At 45.6% G+C, this 20,007-nt stretch overlaps 1 long non-coding RNA gene across 4 annotated transcripts; it reads right to left on the reverse strand.

The window, feature by feature from the left end:
• Positions 1–2,144: 2,144 nt before the first annotated feature.
• Positions 2,145–5,032, reverse strand: LOC125537947 (uncharacterized). Of its 4 annotated transcripts, none has more exons than XR_007296146.2 (5): positions 4,469–5,032; positions 4,012–4,357; positions 3,480–3,837; positions 3,276–3,388; positions 2,145–2,466 (listed from the first exon to the last, which is right to left on the reverse strand). It is a non-coding gene; the product is annotated as an uncharacterized LOC125537947 (long non-coding RNA). The 4 variants fall into 4 exon arrangements; XR_007296148.2 differs by having other exon boundaries at positions 2,145–3,161; XR_007296147.2 differs by having other exon boundaries at positions 2,145–3,388; positions 3,480–3,598; positions 3,747–3,837; positions 4,469–5,031.
• Between the last annotated feature and the right edge of the window lie 14,975 nt (positions 5,033–20,007).

The following is a 20,007-nucleotide window of genomic DNA, read 5'->3' on the forward strand; positions in this document are numbered from 1 at the left end:
GACCCCAGCTCAGCCCTCTGCTAATCCATGACATCAGTTGTGGTGGAGGGCCCGAGCGAAAAGCAGGGGCAGCCACCCACTTGGCACTTCTGGGAGCTGTGATGTAAAACCACTCTCGTTGCCATAATCCGGACACCTCTGGAAAGGAACCCTTGGGCCATGGAGCTCCAGCGATCTTGCTTATTAATGCGCCTCCGCACGCTACATGCTGCCCCTCGACCATCTTCAGCTTCACGGCAAAGGTCTTGAGCCACAGGCCGAAGTGAGGGGTAATGCGGAGGAAGGCCTCACATGCGACAATAAATGTCGAGATGTGGAGAAAGGAGTCCGGAGCTAGATCGTGGAAATCTAGCCCGTAATAGAACATCAAACCCCTAACGAAGGGATCCAGAGTGAGGCCTAGACCTCGGAGGAAGTGGGAGATGAACACAATGTTCTCGTTGGGTTCGGGAGTAGGGACGACCTGCCCTCGGGCAGGCAGCCGATGCGAAATCTAGGCGGTCAGGTATCTGGCCTCCCTCAACTTCTTGATATCCTCTTCCATAACGGGGGAGGGCATCCACCGGCCTTGAAGGCTAGATCCAGACATGATTGAAGGTCCAAAGCACATGACCTGAGCTTTGGGTGTTAGAACTCAAGGCGGGGGAAGGATTCAATTGAGCACGGGAGGGAAAAAAGTAAAAGCCTTGTCCCTTTATAAAGAGGGTGAATATCAAGCGTCCTCCTAGTGGCCGTTTGGGACTTGCCTAAAATCTAGGGGTCCTAGGCACGGTTGGGTTACCCACGACTGTATTGATGAGAATCCCGTAATAAGGGGAACACGATCTCTGCTTTGACAAGACGTGTCAAGAAACCGCCTCACGTTATGTGTGGAGCTGGTTGAAGAAAAACGGTTCGAATAATCACCGAGCCATGGCCTGATGTCATGTTGCCAAAGCGTGTCAGCAGATTAAGATTTGTGGAAATATTATTCTCTCTACGGTGGTATGTGGAATTTATTTTGCAGGGTCGGACACTATCCTGGTATTCAAACTCTTCTATGATGTGTTCGGAGGAAGAACTCGCCTTGCAATGCCAAAGACAAGACAACACTGCGCGCCAGACTCATCGTCATTGAAGCCTAGTTCAGGGGCTACTGAGGGAGTCCTGGATTAGGGGGTCTCCGGACAACCGGACTATATCCTTTGGCCGAACTGTTGGACTATGAAGATACAAGATTGAAGACTTCGTCCCGTGTCCGGATAGGACTCTACTTGGCGTGGAAGGCAAGCTAGGTAGTACGGATATGGATATCTCCTCCTTTGTAACCAACCTTGTGTAACCCTAACCCTCTCCGATGTCTATATAAACCGGAGAGTTTTAGTCCGTAGGACAACATACAATCATATCATAGGCTGGCTTCTAGGGTTTAGCCTCTCCGATCTCGTGGTAGATCAACTCTTGTAATACTCATATCATTAAGAATAAATCAAGCATGACATAGGGTTTTACCTCAATCAAGAGGGCCCGAACCTGGATAAAACAACGTATCCCCTGTCTCCTGTTACCATCCACCTTAGACGCACAGTTCGGGACCCACTACCCGAGATCCGTCGGTTTTGACACTGACAATGTTGATATAGAAGCCCTCCGTGATCGATTCCCTCCGAAAAAGGCCCCAAGATGGAATCTCTTGGGTACAGAAGGTTGCGGCGGTGAAAATAGGGTTTCGTGATGCTCCTGGATGTTTTTTGGGATATATATATATATATATATATATATATATATATATATATATATATATATATATATATATATATATATATACACTAGATCATCGATGGTGCGCGTTGCCGCACCCGTCCATTATGCCGATAGAATTATAGGAATTTAAATATATGAAGGGACTACATAAATAGATGTTAGAATCAAAAGTAAGCACAAATCTAAAACAGAAGGGTGTATTAAATAGTATTTCAACTAATGGTAAGATTATAATAATGACATAGCATCCCAATTGTTTACTAAAATGTTGTTGTAGATAATGTTTTTCACAAAGATCTGAACTGATGGTTCTTACACAACCTCCATTCTTTCATTCAAATGTGTTTTTTGAACTTCAGGATGATTTTTGGAAGCAGATAGATTAACCACACAGAGCAGAAGAACCAAACCAAAAAAAAAGAGAAGCCTTGGCGCCTGGGAAGAAGCTACATCTTACATGAAGTTCGTCAGAAAGCACAATTTGTAATAGTGTACAAAAACTAAAATATCCTTCCTAGATTATACCAGTCTTGATGCCATCATACACTTAAGGAATGCAGATGTAGACACATCCAGGCATGCTGAAGGCATGCATAGAAGTATTGCAATCTAAAAGGATCTTCATTTGGCACCACTAAAAAGGGGAAGAAATCTCATGGCACAACATGGTTAAATAATCAAATTTCCCCCTTTTCACGAGCAAGGTTAAATAATCAAAGCTTTCTGCACAACACAAGAATGTAAGTGATAAGTAGCATGATGTAATAGTTCCTATGCATTACTGCAACACATTTTAGGATATAGATAATTTATATAGTTGAGCACACAAAATGAAAATAAACAATGGAAATGGAAGAAAGAACATTGTTTAATCAGTGATATATTAATGAAATCACACTGACGCTCATATGCTTAGTGCACTTTTAATGCAAACAGTGCAACATATCCGTGACTAATCATTGAAATATTTAGTAAATGTGAAAAATCATGTGGATTGCTACAATACATTTGTGTTGTGAGCATTCACCATATATTTGATGTAAGAAGATACAATGGCTTCTATGCTTTCCTGAAATTATTGAAGTGACATGCTAGTAGGCATGCTCAGAGAACGTAACAATCTACAATAACATAACCACATAGGCTAATGTGATGACAATATTTGTTCCAATAATAAATCATAGAAATATAGGGAATTAATTTATATTGTACTACCTCAGGGACCATAGTTACATGACATGTTTCATTTAGAAAGAGCCAAAGATATCATAAAAATTCTAATTTCTTGCCATAGAGGAACCCAAGGGTGGAATTTCATGCATTGTAAATAGAATGGGAGATAAATAGTTAATACATCCATCTGAAAAGCCTTGGAAGTTTGCATTAATTATACATGAATATAGTTGCAATCCTCTACCCTGAAAGTACATATATAAGATTAAAAAAATCTCATCAGCCTAAAAGAGTTGCAAACTCAAAGTTGGCTGCACTATCAATCAAGTAATCCAAAAGACACAGTAGAAGGCACTTACTTGGCTCCTTATATCTTTGACAATAAAGATCAAATGTTGCAAACTTTAGTAACCGTTCCATCTGATCGGTTATTGCAAGCATAATTTATTATCACAAAGAGCTGATATGCAACCTGAAATAATTCCCAATGTTAGTGATATACAAAGGAAGGTTTTCAATAAACTATACATAAGTTCTATCATAACCAGTGGCAGCAAGCACACCTGCAATGAGCAGCAAGCTAAGAGAAGCACGGGGATGCAACATCATAATTGTGAAGAAATGCTGACAAGATAATCGATTTACAAACCATATAGTCATGAGATGCAAATCCTGTATTAACCTGTGAAGAAAAACTAACTGCATAACCGATTTGTCATAGAACAATGAGGCAAGATGCATTCTTTGGATCTACGATCTAAAATTTTAAAAGGTAACTCCAAAACAGATGACGCAGTGAAATACATCTACTAATCAAAATTACCAATTACCAGATGGTAACCTCGACGTCAGGGACGGAACCGGTGCCCTTCTTAATCTCCTCCGTAAGCATCACAACGTGTTCCCAAGGTCGAGTAGTATCTGCAAATAAACAGAAAATGGAGCAATCAGATCAATTAGCTAAGCGAGGCAAAAGAAGAGAATCTTGACTCTAGGGCGGCCACGCCGAAGCAAAGCATAAATCACTAATTTAAAAGGAGCCTGAAAATAATGACCACAGAATAAATTGGAACAGAGATTAGGGATCGACCTAACCTACTCAAAAGTGACGTTGAGGTGCAACTACTGAACATGTGGAACGGGAGGCTTCAATACATCACTCTGATCACCTCACCCCGTTGCTGCATCCCTTTTGTCTCCTCAGGAGCAGAAGTTCAACAATTTTGGGGACAAGCCAGATGATGTGGTGGACGGCAACACCCCTCCTCTACGTTGCTGGAGGTGGCAACCTCCCAGTCCCAGGCAACCCTTCTTCCAGTAACCTCGTTTGTCCACCGACGAAGCAAATTAAACGGTAGAAAAGCACCAGCAAAGACGAATAACACGTCCAGTACACAAGCACAACACATAGATCAAAGATGAATACTGAAATCGTTCACGCCTGAAATACATATTCAGAAACTTTAGATCCATGAAAGATTTAAAAGTACAACAAACCTGCAGAGATCGAATCCAGTGTGGAAAGATATGAGGAATTAAGCTCCAAACCTACCTTTGCACTGGCTGACCTGCAGAAGAGTAATCACGGCGGCATGAGAGTGGAGGCGCCCGCCTTATCGCGTGAAGCCAACACGCTGACCGGAGGAGGTGTTCACGCCGGCCGGTGCACCTTTCGCGACTCCGAGCTGGTGCTAGGACGGCGGCGCCGCCGGTCACGGTCGCGCTTGTCGCGATGGTCATCCCACCCGTCGTCTGAGGCCCTAGGACGCCTCCGCCGGCGGTCGTCCTCCGTCTCGTCGTCAGAAGCCCTAGACCGCCTCGTCCAGCGGCCGTCCTCCACATCCCCGTCGAAACCATGGCGCGCGAGCGCGGGAGGTCATCGACCTTAATTGGCTTGGGGACCCCCGTTGTCTTCCGAGGGCTTGGGGTCGTGGCGGGGCCCGCGGTCCGGGTCGGGCGGGGAAGGCAGCGACATGCCCGATGGCGTCCCAGGGCCGGAAGGCTGCGGCGAGCATGGGAAGCTGACGCGCCGCCGTGTCCCGTCCCCATTGTCGTCTGTGTGGAAGGCGGAGAGGCTCAAGAGCAGGCAGGTCAGGAGGGGCGGGGTTCGTTTAGGTTATCCAGCGAGACACATCAGACCAAATGGGCTGTCCTCGCTTGGTTAGATGGGCTGGCAGCCCAGTTTACCACAGGGCGCCGTTTCAGCCTGTGGAGCAGCCGCCCACAGGACAGTAGGCCCGGTATCGCACTAGACAAAGATCCAACGACCAGAAACACTCATATCGTGAAAACGGACGGCCAGAAACGCAGAGCACTGAGAGGGCTCGCTTTAGGTGCGGTTATACTGTCCTTAATAGGAGGAAGAAGTAGGTCGGTGGAGCTGCAAAGGGCCCACGAGGGTGGGGGCGCGCCCGGGGGGGCAGGCGTGCCTCCCTGCCTTGTGGCCTCCTCGCTCCTTTCTTGTCGTCTACTCCAAGTCCCTTGGATCATGTTTATTTCAAAAATAACTCTCCCGAAGGTTGCATTCCGTTTCGATTCCATTTGATATTCCTTTTCTGCGAAACACTAAAATCGGCAAAAAAACGGCAATTTGCACTGGGCCTTGGGTTAGTAGGTTAGTCCCAAAAATAATATAAAAGTGTATAATAAAGCTCATTAAATATCCAAAACAGATAATATAATAGCATGGAACAATCAAAAATTATAGATACGTTGGAGACGTATCAAGCATTTCCAAGCTTAATTCATGCTCGTCCTCGAGTAGGTAAATGATAAAAACAAATTTTTTTAATGTGGAATGCTACCTAGCATAATTCTTTTAACGTAATTTTATTTATTGTGGCATGAATATTCAGATCCGAAAGACTTAAGAAATAAGTCTAATATTGACATAAAAATAATAATACTTCAAGCATACTAACTAAGCAATCATGTCTTCTCAAAATAACATGGCCAAAGAAAGTTCATCCCTACAAAATCATATAGTTTGGTCATGCTCCATTTTCGTCACACAAGAATGCTCTCATCATGTAACATACCAAAATTCTAAATTTTGGAATGTTATATTAAATAAATAATTGTAATTGTTTGTTTGTTTGTTTGTTGTATGATTGATGGTGTGAAATTGAGTGGAAAATAGAATTTTTTTTAAGTTGAATGAGAGAGAATAAAAGGACTCTCCCAAAACTTTCATCTTGCATGTTTGATCTCCATGAATTCATAGTCATATCATCACAAGACCCTAGAATGAAGATAATATGACTTCTTCCATTAAAGGAAATGAAAAGGGGTTTGAAAATGATTTGAATTTCATTTAAAATATTTTAAATTTAGAAACTTTAAGCAACTCAATGAGTTCATGAGGGAGATAAAATGACTTCTTCAAAATTCGAAGAAAGAGAGTTGGAAGTTTCAAAGGAATCATTTGGAGGTCACTTTGAAGTTATTTGAAACTCATTTTCCATTTGAGGTTGTTTGAAATTCCAAATTCAACTCCAATTAGGAGTTATTTGGGTTTATTCAAATTATTTTTCTTCTAAAAATAAATAAATGGAAATAAGGGTAAAATGATTCCCTTCAATAGAAAATTAGGAGAAAATAAATTTGAAATCATTTTGCTATTTTAAAAATGATTTTTATTGATTTTAAATGCAATAGTAGCACTGTTTGACTTTTATGAATTTTTATATAATTTAATTTAACTTGAAAAATAGTTCATCTTATTCGGGGTATTTTTCTGAACATTTTGGTATATAATATGCCTACATAATTTTTTTATTTATTTTTCTCTCGGTTGGAGTTTTCTTCCTGTAAAAAAAAGAGAGAAGCACCGCCTGGACCGAAACAGTGTTCGGCCCAGGGGCGAACCAGTCGGCCATACGGCCCAAGTCCCAACCCCGCGCCCGCGAAGGCCACCGCTCGCTCGCCCGCTCCTCGCTCGCATACCACGCCCGCTGCCAGATGGGGCTCACCCGCTCCTCGCCCGAGTGCCCAAAATGATTTTTTTTTGTGAAGGGCCTACCATATATTTGTTGCAAGATTGGACCAAATCAATTTTATAAAATACTAGGTCATATTTAATGCAAAATTGACAAAAAGGTTGGGTGTCAAAAGTTTTGATCCACCTCTGGTGAAAAAGACAAATTCCCGCCGATTTAGTAGGAAGCGGGTCAAATTTGAACTGCAGCTGCCTCGTAGTTTGCTCTTTAATTTTTCCAAAAATCATTTCTAGGTACATAAGTATCTATTTAATCAGAGAAACGTCAAAAATGTTCCAAGATTCAACCACTAGCTAGGAACGCTCAAGCCCGCCGTTTTGACCGCATTTTAAAACAGGCATAAAAAATTCAAAACAAAATCAAAAAATTGGAAAACCTTCGCATTGTGTCATCATATGTGACCAAGTTTCCAGAAAAAATAATAAACTTGTAATACGGCAATTATTTTAAAAAAATGTTCTCAAAAATGAGCTATCATGCGTGAAGATTCATGGCTTTCAAGCCAAATGGTCAATCTTATGGCCACACTCATGACATACTTTGTTCAAATGATCTCATACTGTGCACAATGGTGCATCTTGGAATTCCAAACAATGTTGCCTAAGGAAATTTTCATTTTCTTTGCACGGAAAATTCATTTTCCATTTTCCGAGTGTCCGAAATGAGTTTTTTTTGTGAAGGACCTACCATATATTTTTTGCAAAATTGGACCAAATTAATTTTATAAAATACTAGGCCATATTTAGTGCAAAATTGACAAAATGGTTGGGTGTCAAAAGTTTTGATCCACCTCTGGTGAAAAAGACAAATTCCTGCCGATTCAGTAGGAAGCGGGTCAAATTTGAACTGCAGCTGCCTCATAGTTTGCTCTTTAATTTTTCCAAAAATCATTTCTAGGTACATAAGTATCTATTTAATCAAAGAAACGTCAAAAAATTTCCAAGATTCAACCACTAGCTAGGAACGGTCAAGCCCGCCGTTTTGATCGCATTTTGAAACGGGCATAAAAAATTCAAAAAAATTAAAAAATTGGAAAACCTTTGGATTGTGTCATCATATGTGACCAAGTTTTCAGGAAAAATAATAAACTTGTAATACGGCAATTATTTTAAAAAAATATTCTCAGAAATGAGCTATCATGCGTGAAGATTCACTACTAGGAAAAGGGTTATAGCTAATATGGACATTAATGGCGCACCATATATGTGGTGCGCCACTGCTATATAGCAGTGACGCACCAGATACAGGTGCGCCATTAGTGTCCTCATTACTAATGGCACACTAGACACATGGTGCGCCATTACTAGCAAATTTTATTTTCTTTTATTTTTCCAAAACTATTAATGATGCACCAGGGCACAGTGCGCCATTACTAGTTTTAATTAGTAATGGTGCACCACACGCTCCGTGCGCCAGTACTAACAGTTTTTTTTACTTTTTTTCAAAACTAGTAATGGCGCACCTTTGTGAAGTGCGCCATTAATAGTTCAAACTAGTAATGACGCACCACAACCACGGTGCGCCACTACTAATAATTATATATATATATATATATATTGCAAAACTAGTAATGGCGCACCCCTAACTGGTGCGCTATTAGTAACCAGGGTTACTAATGGCGCATTTTTAGGTGGTGCGTCATTAGTAACCTGAGACCAGCTAGATATTTTGGACAGCCACCTACCGCACAAACTTTCCCCACGTCATTCTCTCCACCTCCTCCTCCAAGCCTGTCTCGACTGCCTCCTCCTCCTCACCTCATTTGCACCATAAATTCACCCAAATTAAGTGGTTAAATTACCTTTTTTGATAGGTAAGTAAGGGGAAATCTTTCTTTATGTTGTAGATCTACTTTTTTCTCCCACCAACAATGTGCACATGCACTTTTTATGGCCTAGCTAGATCTACGTATGTTTGTGGTGTTGCATATGTTTGTGGTGTTGCATATATGTTTGTGTTTGCAGGTACCGGTATTTGAATGCGATAGTTGCCGATATTTTGCCGGAATGTTGATTCATTTCCATTTCGGTGAGAATTTGGCACTATGCATTCTTTTTGGTCCTATTTTTAGGCAAAGTCATGCCAATTTTTTTCTTGGTTCTAAAATATCATTTTGCTCTACCCCGCAGGTGACCATGGTCCGCACGATGACCGAAGGCATCGTGAATAGGTTTTTGAGCTCCGCGAAGGCCGAGACGCTTCAAAAGAACGAGACGGAGATAAGATGTCTGTGTCGAAGATGCAAGCTAAAGAGCCTTATTACGGACCCGGATTCCGGACAGGTGCGGGACCACCTGCTCTTGCGTGGTTTCATGGATGGCTATCGGTGGCAAGGTGATGAAGATGACTATGAAGTCGTCCATGGGGGCCGGGCAAGAAATGAGGAAGGGCAGCAAGACAACCACCGCGGCGAGGGCGGGCGAGAAGACGAAGAATCTCCAGGACATGATCACGACGGTGATGCTATACACAGTCATCATGTAGAAGATGTCGGACATGATGATGAGGAAGATGAAGATGAAGGGCATGATCATGAAGATGAAGATGCCAGAGCAGACGACGATGTACCATCGATGGGCTAGGTGCAGGACCCTCATATTCAAGAGCTGCTTCTCAAGCAGACGGATAACGCAAGAGCTGCCGCCCGAGAGAAAGCCAAGCTGGATCAACTAGAGATAGACGCGGTTACTCCATTGTATGAAGGATGCAGGCCCAAGGATACCCGCCTGAAAGTAATGCTCATGGCTCTAGAGATGAAGGTAAAACACAAAATGACCGACGCATGCTGCGAAGAGAACATGTCATTCTGGCACGAACGTCTTCCCAAGGGGAACAAGTGCCCGACCAGTTTCGAGGAGGCAAAGAAAATCGGGTGTCCTCTGGATTTACCGCACGTGAAATACCATGTGTGCATGAACAATTGCATCATTTATCGGGACGAGCACGCGGAGTCTACCATATGTCCGGTGTGCGGCGTCACTCGATACAAGAAGAGGAAGAAAGCTCCTCAAAAAGTGGTGTGGTAATTTCTGATCACTCTTCATCTGCAGCGGTATTTCGCGGACCCTAAGCTAGCAAAGCTCCTGCGTTGGCACGCGGATAGGGAGGAGAAGATGACGGAAATGATCCGGATCAGATAAATAAAAAAGACAAGATGCTGAGTCACCCTAAGGATGCGAGCCAGTGGCAAGCATTGAACGTGCTGGGCGCGAGCACCGATGGAGTCAATCCGTTTGGCAGCCAGAGAAGCACACATAGCACCTGGCCTGTGTTTGTGTGCATGTACAACCTTCCCCCTGGTTGTGCATGAAGAGGAAGTACATTCACATGAGTATGCTAATTGAAGGGCCGAAACAACCAGGGAACGACATCAATCTGTATCTGGGGCTGCTGAAAGAGGAGCTAGACACGCTGTGGAAAATGCCAGCCAATACGTGGGACGCCGCAGAGAAAGAATATTTCCCTATGAGAGCCGCACTGCTCATGACGGTGCACGACTATCTCGGTTACGGATATCTCGCGGGGCAGGTGGTCCACGGATTTTTTAGATGTGTCAGGTGCATGGATGACACAACGTATCTCCAGCTAGATAGAGATCCCGGGTCTTCGAAAACCATGTTCATGGGACATCGAAGGTGGCTTCGCGACAATGACCCATGGAGAAAACGCAAGGATCTGTTCGATGGTGAAACCAAACCCCGAAGACGCCCGCGTACGAGGAGCGGCGAGGAAATAGACGAGTTGTTGAAAAATTGGAAAGATTACCCACTACCAGGAAAGAAGCAAAAGGCGCCAGAGCAGGGAAAGAAGCGAAAGGCGCCAGAGCCGCTGCTGAAGGTATGGAAAACGAGGTCTGTTTTCTGGGACTTGCCGTACTGGAAGATCCACCGTGTGCCTCACAGCCTTGATGTGATGCATATCACGAAGAACGTGTGTGAGAGTCTGGTTGGTACCCTGCTCAACATGCCAGAGAGGACCAAAGATGGGCCGAAAGCAAGGGCAGACTTTAAATAAATGGGCATCAGGGAGGAGCTTCACGCTAATGATGATGATGATGATGATGATGAGGCAAAGCAGGACACGGAAAGTCGTCGCAAAGGCAAAAAGGCCAAGAAGACCGGAAATGACTACCCTCCCACGTGCTTCACTCTAAGTCGGGAGGAGATCGAGCAGTTTTTCACCCACCTCGTAGGAGTAAAACTTCCTTACGGTTACGCGGGGAAGATAAGCAGATACCTAGACTCAGTGAAGCAGAAGTTCAGCGGGATGAAGTCTCACGACTGTCACGTGCTGATGACGCAGATACTTCAAGTTGCAATCCATGGGATCATGGACGCGCACGTCCGTGAAATGCTATTTGGCCTATGCAACTTTTTTGACGTCATCTCTCGGAAGTCGGTTGGCGTGAGGCAACTCAGAAGGCTACAGGAAGAGATCGTGGTGATACCATGCGAGCTTGAGATGTACTTCCCGCCCGCATTCTTCGATGTTATGGTGCATCTACTGGTCCATATCGTGGAAGATATCATCCAACTTGGGCCGACGTTCCTGCACAGCATGATGCCGTTCGAAAGGATGAATGGTGTCATCAAAGGATACGTTCGCAACATGTCACGTCCAGAGGGAAGCATAGCCAGGGGCTTTCTGACTGAAGAGTGCATCTCCTACTGGACGAATTATCTAGGCATCGAGAACCCCGTTGGTCTGCCCGTCAACAGGCACCTCGGCAGGCTCACTGGATGGGGTCACCGCGATGGTCGCCGCGAAATGCATGTCGACTTCGAGGGTCGAGTCGCCGACTTTGAAAGAGCAAACCTAGTTGCGCTACAACACATAGACGTGGTCGATCCTTGGGTGGTAGAGCACAAAACCTTTATTGAGAAGACGTACAATGACCGAGGCCAAAAGAGGACAGACGGAGATATAATCAAAGAGCACAACTCATGTTTCACGCGTTGGTTCAAGGAGAAGCTTCTGTCGTACCCTTTACATGAGGATTCTTCCGCGGAAGAAAAACTCATATTCGCCTTGTCACAGGGCGCTGAGCACAACCTGGTGACCTATGAAGTGTACGATATCAACGGCTACACATTCTACACCGAGGACAAGGACGTGAAGAGTGATGGTTATCAGAACTCTGGGGTAACGATGGAATCCTACACCGGTAACAACAAGGACAGATACTACGGAAGGATCAAGGAGATCTGGGAGCTGAGCTACGCTGGAGAGAAGGTCCCAATGTTCCGTGTCAGATGGGCCAAGAGCGTCATAAAAGAAGACCGGTATTTCACCATCATGGTTATACCCAAAGCCAAATCCAAGACTGCGGGCGCAAACGTCACCGCGAAAAATGAGCCATGGGTACTGGCTTCCCAAGTGGATCAATGCTTCTTCATTACCGACCCGTCAAAGCCTAGTCGTGTTGTCGTGAGGAGAGGCAAAAGGAAGATCATCGGAATGGATGGAGTCGCCAATGAGCAAGACTTCGACAAGTACGGCGACCCGAAGATGGAACATGATGACGACGATGAAGTGCCATACACCACAAGAAGAAGCAGGACCACCCTGCCTAAAGGACGTCCATTCAACAGAAGAACTCCATTTGCGAAAAAGAAGGGCAAGAAGATTGTGAAAAGATAGCTAGCTAAGATCGATTGTATTTAAATCGTAGTCTTCATTTCTCGATTGTATTTCGACATTTTGAAATGATATTTCTTCTGTTCTAGTCCTCATGAATATTTATTTATGTGTTTATTCTGGTATTGAATTTCTAACTCACAAAAAGTATTGAATTTGTCAATAGTTTTTCATGGGCACGTTTCGAATTCATGAATATTTTTTCAAATTTTATGATATTTTTTCATATTCATAAATATTTCATGGGCATGTTTTGAATTCATGAATATTTTTTCAAATTTGATGATATTTTTTTCATATTCATAAATGGTTTACCAATTCACAAATGAATGCAACTAAAAATCCAAAAAAACAAATTTGATGATATTTTCAAATAACAAATTTGATGATATTTTCAAATAACAAATTTGATGATATTTTTCTAAAAATTATTACAGTTTTTATAAAAAAATTATTATTGTTTCATATTCATATTCAATTTCTAAAAAATTATTAGATGTAACAAAAAATAATAATAAAATAATAATAATAATATATTACTAATGGCGCACCGCTGGGTGGTGCGCCATTGCTATCCAAAAAAAGTTACTTATTGCGCACCGCTGGGTGGTGCGCCATTGCTATCCAAAAAAAAGTTACCTATGGCGCACCGCTGGGTGGTGCGCCATTGCTATCCAAAAAAAGTTACTTATGGCGCACCGCTAGGTGGTGTGCCATTGCTATCCATCCCCCGACTAAAATCCCCAATCCCCGATTCCCATTGCTATCTCTCCCCAATCCAGACCACCGCCGCCGCCCACCATTGTAGCTCCTCCATCGCCCAGCGCCCGCGGCCACTTTAAACCAGTGCCGGTGTAGCCCCCCACCACTGCAGCTCCTCCGCCGCCCACAAGTCGACACCCTATCCACCCTCCACCGGACAGCAAGCCACCGCGGCCCCCAACCATCCCACCGCCGACCCGCGACCATCCAACCGCCGACGGCCGCCCTCCAACCAAATCACCGACGCCATCGCCCCCCATCACGGTAGCCCCTCCACCATCCTCTGTCGCCCCAACAACCACTCCACTACCCCCGGCCACCACCGTCGTCGCCCCACTCCAGAGCAGCGTCGTCGAGCACCCGTTTGACAGGGAGCACCACCGTCGTCGCCGAGCCACTCCACCGGAAGCCACCATCCTCGCGCGCTTGCTCCTCGAGCAGGCCTTCCCGCAAGCGTCACCGAGCACCAAGCCGCGGGTCTGCCCCCTCCACACGCCCCTGAAGCAGCAAACCCTCGGCCCTCCTCTCCAGCGAGCAGATCTGCATCCTCGGGCTTGGTATGAAGCAGCAAACCCTCATTTTCTATGACTGATGTATCCATGTTTTCATTTTGGAGCAATGGTGGTTCAGTATGGAGGGAACTTGACTAATTTGTTAGTGTAATCTTGTGTAGTGTTAATGGTCTGAAAAATAAAATCCCTGCTGCTATTTGTTAGTGTAACACTTGGATGAATACATGTCACTTTGGATGCTAGTTACTTCTGACATGTCTTAAATAGGAAATTTTGCCTGTAATTCAAGTGACAGCCTGACAGGTGACATTTTGTTGCAATTTCTATGTTTTTTGTTCTGAATGTGCAGCTACGCAATGTGTAGAAGTGGTACAGGCCTGTAGTTAGAACAAATCATCAATTTTTAAATACCTAAAGCAATAAGTATATGTTTTGTGGTTACAATGAGACGGTTGATCCCCTATTCATACATAGCTTGCTCGCGAAATACGCATGGGGGTTGATGAACTGCACATTTTGTATTAGCATGGAATTTGAATTTTGTGCATGAGATCTGTAGTTGGGTAATGAATTTTATTGGCAGTTAAGAAATGTAGTAGTTGTAGGTGTTACTACGGTGATTTGGAGTTTGTATAAGCCAGGAACAATGTTTGCGTCGGTAACGTGTATATCCTTATTATTCAACCAATGTGATAGCTCAAGCGGTTCACTAGCTTAATTTTCAGTCAGGTATTTAAAGACATGTAATACACGAGCCGCATGCTAGAGGATCAAAGTTGCTGTTACAGGTTGCGCGTGATGTTTGGATGTTTAGTGTGCTGCTGGCCATGGCCACCTCTCTTGTCTTGGCTGATTCTTGTTTGCTAGGCTAGACTATTACTATCAGTGCCAACAGGTTTTAGCTCCATAGCAGTCGGTTGGTCGCTTTCCGTATGTTATGGGGGGACAACATATATTGCTATATGTTCATTCTTGAGGGTACAGACTTGCTAAACTATTGATGATTTTTTGTTGGGTGACCTATTAGATCTGGAATGGAAGCTCACATAAGTTGAGCTGATTTTTGTCCATATGAAAGCAGAGGACCATATGGTCTGTGGCCTTTTCATCCATATGAAAGTAGAGGCACATTGTGGTGCTAGTTTGCTGGGTTTTGTCTCCGACCATCGTGTCGTGATGATTTTGCAGGTACCCCGAGAGGCCCTTGAGTTTGCCGGAATGTTGATTAATTTCCATTCCGGCAAATTCGGGTACTCCATATGTCCTATTTTCAGCAAAGGTCATGCTGAAATTTTTCGTGAATTTTAGCATGACTTTGCTAAAAATAGGACATATGGGGTACTTGCGACTAATGCATGGGCCGGGGTATCTTAGTACTTAATTAAGTAGGATCAACTCATAGTTATTACTAATGTCAGTTGCTCGTCATCGATAAACCCTAATCTGGTAGGATGACCTACTAAAAAAGCCCATACCACCTATTCTATTTGGATGGCCCTGCTAACCCTTGACCATAAATACTTGAGATGGATGTAGCATGCTTAAAGAAAGAAATGTTTTAGGGTGCCTCGACAAACCCTAAATGATATAACCTTGGCTTTTAGGGTGCCTCGGCGTCGACAAACCCTAAATGATAAAACCTTAGCTTTTAGGGTGCCTCAGCATCGATAAACCCTAAATGATGAAAACTTAACTTAGCATTTAGGGTGCCTCAGCGTTGACAAACCCTAAATGATAAAACCTTGGCTTTTAGGGTGCCTCGGTGTTGATAAAAACCTAAATGATGAAAGCTTAGGCTTTTAGGGTGCCTCGGCGTCGACAAACCCTAAATGATAAAAGCTTAGCTTTTAGGATGCCTCGGTGTCGACAAACCCTAAATGATGAGACCATGATAATTCCTCACAAACCCTAAATGATGAGATCTTGTTCCTTGACAATAACCAACTTTTTGACCAAACTTTTTTCCTATTTAGAGTGAAACATGGCCAACAACGATGAGGCTGGCGGTTTGGGCAAGGTATTCTGGGAGCTGTCCCAGGTGATGGAGGAAGAACCTCACCGCTATGAGGATGCCACCCCCGACACCGATCCTGAGTACACGACCCCTGGTGGCGTCGGGGATGACACCACTGATGGTGCCGCCGACGATGCCACCACTGATGATGGCAGCACACGCACAGATGGCGGCCAACCAAAGAGGCAACGGAAGGACCGGCGCCCGAACGTGCTCGGCACCGTCAAGGAGGAATTTACTAAAGTGTCCTCCGAGGGGCATCCAACGGCACCCCTAGAAATAGTCAAGGGGTACGCGGGACAGCTCGGGTGCATTCTCAGGAGCACCGTCTCGATCAACACCGAGAACCTAAGGCATCATGACCGAGGGAATTTGTGCAACCTCCTCTTCACGAAGCTGCACGAACGATACAAGTTCCCCGGTGAGTTCGCAAACACATGCCTCTCAGGGAATAAAGTGAACAGTGCCGCCCTCACAAAGATGAGCACGGCCCTGGCTACTTGGAGAGCCTCGGTGAAGAGCATGATGGAAAAAGGTGATATTTATGAGAAGATCAAGGAGAAAAATCCTTCGATCAGCGAAGATGACTACCGTGAGTTCAAGATCAAGTGCGAGAGCAACGCATCTGCGGAATCAAGTCAATGGGGGAAAGAGATGCGGGACTTGAACTTAGGGGTCCACAAACTCGGTCCCGGCGGTTACAGAGTGGCGGAACCTATATGGGACAAGGAGGACGTGGAGCGTGCCGAGCAAGGCCTACCGCCCCTCTTCGAGAAATATCGTGACAAGCAGACCAGGAACTATGTCAGGGCCCGGTACAAGATTGACCCGGTAACCAAGGAGCTTACCACGGATCCGAAGACCAAGGCGCTTGAGCGTGTTCTGGTAAGGAATACACCCCCGCGTAATTAGCTCCATATGGTTGCATTCTAATTAATGAAGCCAAATTTCTAAAGGGTTCACGTTCCTTCCGCAGGACACTGAAAGCAGTAGCGCGGGGTCGTCTCAGAGCTCCCCTTTCGACACCCCTTTAAATAGGGCATTGAACGTAATGAAAAACAAGGATAAGCTCAGTAAGCCGATGTCAGCTGGTCGTGTGGCCGGCAAAGGCTTGTCCACGAAATGGTCGGAGTACTATACCGCTGGCCGAAAGGAGAGAAAGACCAGCTCGGAAAGCCAGGAGCGCGAGGTTCAACAACTCAAGGCACAAGTGGCGCGGATTCTGGAGATCGTCGAAGAGCAAGTGCGAGACCAACTGGGAGTGATGATCACCGCCATTATGCCTACCTTGGTTTCTGGGCTACAGGCGTGGATTGCGGGCGGCCAATAGGGGCCACCCTTGATTCCTAGCTTCACGGGCAGCAACTCACGCAACGCGCCGGCGGCGCCATTGGTGTCTCCGGCGGAGGCGGCATTGGTGTCTCCCGCGGCGGCGCCGACATTGTAGCTTAATACACCCGGTTGTTGGAAGAATACGCCGGCTGGCACCTCGACAGCAAGCGGCCCCTCCGTCACTTGCACGCCCGCTGTTGGCGGTGCCTCGACATTAGCCGAGCTCGACGCCATCACGGTAACTAATTAAGCCTCTCGGTCGATGACTTCATCTCCTTGCCTTTGACTGGGCATCCCTGACGCCCTACATGTTTTCGCAGGGCGCCGCCGACGTTCCGTGCACTCTCCTGCACTTCGTGAACGATGAGTTGGTCGATGTCGCCAAGGGCAGAATCGTTCAACCGGGCAGCCGCGTGTTCCACTGTAATCAGATGCCACCCACAGTTTATAGGGTTCAACTGGTTCGGGTGCTGCCGGGCTTCGACGACATGTTACCTCCGTATCGACCCCATGGGGCCGACGAAGATGATGTGATGACCTCAGCGCCTGCATAAGCTGGCCCATGCTTTGGCCGAAGAGCCAGATTCGTTTGGGGGCGGGGGACACCACCCCATAGACAACGCCGCCAGTCATGCCGGCGCCAAGCCATGGAAAGACCCCCGCAACGCTACCGGACATGCCGGACATGGATATGGCACAGGATCCGGACATGCATATGGCACAGGATCCGGATGACGACAATGACGGTACATTTACCAACGTCGATAAGTACTTCAACGAACATGGGTACGGTGACGAATTCTTGGGGCCTCCTTCTCAACCCAACCCTGCAAAAGACGATCTAGCTGGTACCGCGGAGAAACCCAGTTGCAACAGGCGTCGTCTGGCGTTCAGTTCTCAGGAGACGCCTCTAGCTGCCGCCTTCACCGAGCCTCAGATAGCCGAGGTGCGAAATATTATCAGCCCCAACACACTCAAGAAGGCTGTCTGTGAGCAGAACTCGATCCCATTACAGTAGAAGAAGAAGGGACGGAAAAGAAAGAGTAACAAGGGTGCGAGCCAGCCGGCACCGAGTACGATCCGTGCTCAGGACGGGCCACCTTCACCTAAGGATATCTCGAGGAGGGTGCATGTGGCGGGTAGGCGGATGCTACCGACTAATCTACTCAATGCTGCAACCGGTGCTATGCAGAGTCTGCATGATAGTGTTCTTTCTTTGGAGAAGCGGCGTCTCCGAGAGAATGATGTGGCATACCCAGTTTTCGTGGCCAAGGTGCCAAAGGGCAAGGGCTTTGTGGATAGCGCCATCAGGGGTATGATCGTCATGTGGTTTGATGACATCTTCGCTATGTTTAACCTTCATCCGCTGCACTACACCTTCGTTCAGCTATTTTTGCTGAGTATGGAGATGCGTATCATTACAGACAAGACCCCGGACATCGTGATAGTCGACCCCTTCTACATGCGTGCCAAGATCTTGGGTAGCGCAGGGGACCGGCAAGTCGCGAGTTCATACCTCGAAGGCGTCATTCTGGCAAACCCAGATAAGGATAACTTCCTCGTGCCTTACTTTCCCGAGTAAGTCATCCCCTCACCGCCCCGTAACATATGATTTCTTAGATTTCGATAATTTTTTTCTAACATTCCGTGTTTTGTGCAGTGACACACATTGCACGCTCATCTTCATAAGCCCGAAATATTCCATGGCCACATATTTCGACTCGGGCCGTCAGTCGAAGAAAGACTACACAAATATTAAGAAAGTTCTTGATGATGTTCTCCCCGGCTACGCCAGATCTGGAGGCACCTTCAGCAGGCCAATTCATAGGTACGGCAAGCATGTGTTCGCCCACAAAACGACGTTCCCCTGCGTCAAGCAGCCGCCTGGTGGTCAGAAGGATGCCTAACTACGCCCTCCATCACATGCGGGCGATCGTACGGGACCATAATCACCTTCTGCTACCAAATAATCTCAAATATTGGGCCGCAAGCTTGTCAGCAATCCAGGACGCGGACATCATACAAGAATTCTTTCGCATCCAATCGGAGTTTGCGGAAATCATCCATCAAGATGTCCTTCATACCTCGGGGCAGTTCTACCTCAGATATCAACCGTCCAAAAGTGAGATAGACACAACGCTACAAATGCAGGCTGACAACGCCCACGATTTCATGACCATCACGATAGACGGCGGCTTCATCCACGCTCCGGTCCCTGAGTCGAGTCGAAAGTAGTGATGCTATGTGTAGTTCTGAAATATCGATTAGCTCATGTTGTAATTAAACTTTAATGAACTTGTATGTCTCTTTGGTTTGGACAGTCGTTCAACTTATATGTAATCGATGCTATTTCTTAGTAGGACCATGAATTGTGCTATTAATGTCTTGCTTTTCTCTTCCGATCCTTTTGTTGCATACTTATATATTGCTTATGTATTGTCTGTGAATTGCTACTAACGTTTTGTTTGTCTAGTGCATAGAGATGCCACCGTATGTCGTGTACAAGGGTAAGGTTCCCGGAGTCTACGACGACTGGGAGGAGTGTCAGAGACAGGTTCACCGTTTCAGCAGTAACAGTTACAAAGGGTACACCACTAGGGCGGAGGCGGAAGCAAGATACGCGCGCTATCTAGCGGGAGAGAGGAGGGAGCAGAGGAGGAACCGAATGAAGACCAGTTTCATCACGATGATGCTCATCGTGATGACTGTAGCTCTCTTCTATGTGATGGTAGTTTAGATGACCGATATCGACTTGTAATGTGAAGACAAACTCGCTACTCGCGGTCTCGAGACTTGTAATGTTCTAACTTTGTTCGGTCTTTTGAATTCGGAGACT

Source organism: Triticum urartu, chromosome 2A (genome assembly GCF_056163025.1).
Source record: "Triticum urartu cultivar PI428250 chromosome 2A, HENAU_Tu73, whole genome shotgun sequence".
NCBI lineage: Eukaryota > Viridiplantae > Streptophyta > Magnoliopsida > Poales > Poaceae > Triticum > Triticum urartu.